The following is a 3795-nucleotide window of genomic DNA, read 5'->3' as shown; positions in this document are numbered from 1 at the left end:
TCCCCAATAAAATCTTAAAAAAAAAAAGTTTTCTAAATGAAACTATGATAGTTTTATTTTCATTTTCAGTTTTACTTCAGAGCCACATGTACGTACCCAAAGAGCCGCATGTGGCTCGCAAGCCGCAGTTTGCCGACCCCTGCCTGACATAGCTGCACCCAGATCAGCTCAGAAGCACAGGTTCCTAATGGAGTTGCTATTTGATCCAGACGCAGACATGGGCTGAAGCATCTTCCAGGGGGGCTGGGATAGAGGATGGGGTTGCTTCTGTAGCTGCTGAGGCTGTGAGTGGCTGGGGAGCTTCCTTGGACATGATTCTGCCTTCTCAGGGCTGCCTTAGTCTGGGTATAACCTGGAGCCCTGTGAAGTCCCCCCACTTCCTCAATTCCAGAGCCCCAGGAAGTGTACAGTGCCCCTCCCCTTTGGAGGAGAAGTAGGTGAGTGTACCTTAGGGTGGCCTGGTTGGCTCCCAAGGATGTGTCTCCACTGGTGCTACGTCCTGGGTCGGGCACTTCTTTCTCCCTGATGTGGCCCAGCTAGACTCACAGCAAACAATCAGGGGCCAGAGGCCACCCAGGTGCATCCTGGACAGGAACAAAGGGCCAGTGGGGTGGGAAGGGGGTGGGGAGTCAGAACAGAATTCTGGAGCAGGAGAGCCCAGCTGGCCCCACTGCCTGGCCTGAGGAGCCTGGGCCTGGACGGAAGGAAGGGTGGGTGTCCACAGCCTTCAAAGCCTGGCCTGGGGCTGGGCAGGGAAACCAAGGCCCAGAGGTAGAGAGGATGGGTCTGCCAAGGGCATCCCCGTGCCTGCCGAGGAGCAGCAGGACTGTGTCCACACCCTCAGAGCTCCCTTGGGCCCAGTCGCAGTCCCTTGCACAAGGGGCCCCCAACCTTTCAAGGCTCAGGAGGGCACAGGGCTGGTGAAAGCACAGCAAGGCCAAAACAAGGAAGGAAGTGGCCTTTAGGCTCCTGGTGCCAGGGCACAGGCCTCCTGGCAGATGTGTGGCAGCAGAGTTTCCCCCCGGGAGAGCCTGGAGGAGATGATGTGGGTCATCATCAACCACTCCACAGGGGAGGCAGTTTGTGAGCAGCCCTCCCATATGCCTGCTTCCTGTCATCACTGAACTGGAGGGTCCCCAGCATATGCTGTCTCTGGGCAATGGCTACACTGGAGACCTGGACAAAGGCACATGACAGATGACACACGACCATTGGAGCAGCTCCCTTCACCAACAAGATCTGCTGTAGGGGAAGGCTGGGGACGTGGCTTTACCTCCTGGTCTGGGGAACTGGCTCTGGGGCTGGGGCTGGGGCTGGAGCTGAGCCCTGCCTGATCACCCCTGGCTTGAGGACACAGCTACCCCGGGCCTGGGGTACCCACACGGAGGTGGGGGGGGATGCCCACTGGACCCTAGGGGTGAACTCTGAGGGCTTTGACACTCTGGCCCTAGGGACCAGCTGTAGCTATGGAGCCTTCAGTCCTTGGCCATGGGGCATGGCCGGTGTGGGGCAGGTCTGGGCGGGAAGGACACTGGGCCCCAGAATGGAAATGTCAGGGAAGAGAATCATTGGGGCCCACACTGGGAGCTACGGGACAAGAGTGACCCCTGCAATTGGCTGAGTGTTGGTCTCTGCCCCATGAATTCCTGTAGTCCAGCCCTTTCTGGGCCTTAGGTAACTCTCAAGATAAGCTGTGTTGCGTAAGGACTTGAATGAATGTGGATTCAGCAGGTGTGGGCAGGATGGTTTTGTACCCACCTGTAGGAGTTTACCCTGTGCGATGGGCCAGAAGCAAGGGTGGAGAGCCGAGGGCCTGTGAGGAGGGTCCCCTGGCTAGGTAGTGCCCCCAGCTGGCACCTCATGGTATGACTATGGCTCAGCACAGGAGGTGGCAGAGTAGGAACAAGACTATCCCATTTTACAGGTGAGGCAAGGTCCATGGGAAAGTCACAGCAACCAGGGCAGCCCCAACCGGCAATTTCAGCCTGGCGGGGGCAAGCAAGGGCCTGGGAGGATGGGGGTGGGTTCCTTCAGTTCCCCATTCCCCCTCAATGGAGTTGGAGTGGGGGAGGATGGCATAGCCAGTTGGGACTCCACAAAGGTCTGGACTGGGGAGAAGTGGGGCCAAGGTTGGAACAGGGCCGGGCTGGAGGTTGGCAAGGCATCCAGGACAGGGAGATGTTCCCAATTTGAACGTTGTCAAGCATGCCTCACCCTGTGAGGTCTTGAGTTTTCCTCCAGTTGTGTCAGAGTCCCGACCCTCCTCTGGCCCTCCTCTGCACAAGCTGGCCTTGGGGGGGGGGCACTGAACACTAAGGGAGAGGGGGGCCCGGGGAGCCAAACCGGCAGAATGGAGACAGGAGCCTAGGCTTTGGCCCTGGGAGAACCCCAGGGAGGCTGCTGGGTGATCAAGGCTGAGTTAGGGCTAGTGATGGGCACAGTTGCGGTCTCCGACTCCTCAGATGTGCGGGCCAAGTGCCTGTGCTCCCACTTCCTCCCTTCCCGCTCCTCCAGGCCTGGCAGTGCAGTAGACGTCATGCTCCTGCCCTGGCCTCAGCCTTGGGTCCTGCCTGGCCCTGGGCAAGTGCCTCTGCCCTGAGCCTCTCACCGAAACCCTGCTGGCCCCAGGAGGTTCAAGCATGCAAGGGTCCCCAAGGGCTGTCTGACGAGGCTCATCCCGTGCACAGAACTAAGTTTACTCCAAGTCTGTCCCGATGTGAGGGTGGAAGCCAGGTCCCCTTGTCTGGCTGGGCTGGGGCCGGATGTGAGGTCATTCCCAATTTGAAGTCTCTAGAACATGGGCCTGGGTTGTAGGGGGAAGATGATTCTTGGCCCAAGGGTCTGAGTTTCCAGGTTAGTCTACGGAGCAGAAAGGGACTCCCCCTCCTTTTGCTCAGAGAAGTGGAGGAGGGGGACAGGACCTGCTCCAGTACAGAAGGCTGTAAGAACAGGAGGGGCCCTTGCCCAGAGTCTGGGCTGGAAAAGGCAGAGGGGTCATTAGAAATTGGGGCCAGCTTCTCAGAGACATCCTTTGAGCTGAGGGACCACCCCATCACATCCACCCAGTAGCAAGACTCAGGGAGCCAGGGCAAGGCTGGGGACCAAACAGGGCGAGTCCCTGAGGGCCCTGAGTTGTGGTCAAGAAGCTGAAGAGTCGTAGAAGGATTTTCAGAGGAGTGGGCACTGGGTACTTCCTGAGTCACAGCTGGACATTGGAAGGGAATGACACAGGAGCAACCAACCCAGCTCAGCTCCTACGATAAGGGACAGCAGAACTTCAGGAGGATCAGAGCGGCAGGGGCAGCCCTGGGGGGGCTTGCTAGAGGGGAGAGAGTGAAGGCCCAGGCCCTCGTGGACTTCAAAGGGCGGGAAAGGCTCCTCCGGGGCCCTCCACGCCCGAGAATCATCGAAGGGGCTGGAGGAGGTAGCAGAACCAACGAAGTCTAGGCGAGCAAGCTGGGGCCCAGGCCCTACTGGGGGTATCGCCCGGCTTTCAGGCCGGCTCCACCAGTCCCCCGCGGCCTCCCGGGCGCACTCAGGGCCTCGTTTTCCCCGCGCAGCGGGGCGGGGCGGGGCCAGCGTGAGTCTCGGAGCAGCCTGCAGGGGGCGCCCGTGAGCAGCGCGGCTGGAGCCGGAGCCGGAGCCGGAGCCGGGGCGGCAGCCCAGACAGCGGGAGCCGGCGCGCGAGCAGCAGAGCAGGTCAGCGGGGGTCCCGGGTACGCGGTCTAAGGGTCGTGGGCCGGCGGCATGAGGCTGTCGCGGCTGGCGAGGCCAGGGGCGAGTGGGCGGGCCGCT

The 3795-nt window shown here is 60.5% G+C and overlaps 1 protein-coding gene across 1 annotated transcript in view; it reads left to right on the top strand.

Moving 5' to 3' along the window:
* The first annotated feature begins 3630 nt into the window (after positions 1–3630).
* Positions 3631–3795, top strand: part of ADORA2A (adenosine A2a receptor) — a 23433-nt gene continuing 23268 nt past the window's right edge. The window contains exon 1 of the mRNA XM_019665483.1: positions 3631–3699. The gene's annotated coding sequence lies outside the window, so the exon portion shown is untranslated. The remainder of the gene's footprint in view (positions 3700–3795) is intronic.

This window comes from Hipposideros armiger, unplaced genomic scaffold (assembly GCF_001890085.2).
Source record: "Hipposideros armiger isolate ML-2016 unplaced genomic scaffold, ASM189008v1 scaffold_443, whole genome shotgun sequence".
NCBI classification, from domain to species: Eukaryota; Metazoa; Chordata; class Mammalia; order Chiroptera; family Hipposideridae; genus Hipposideros; species Hipposideros armiger.
Note: the sequence above shows the minus strand (reverse complement) of the source record. Positions and strands in the feature narration are given on the sequence as shown.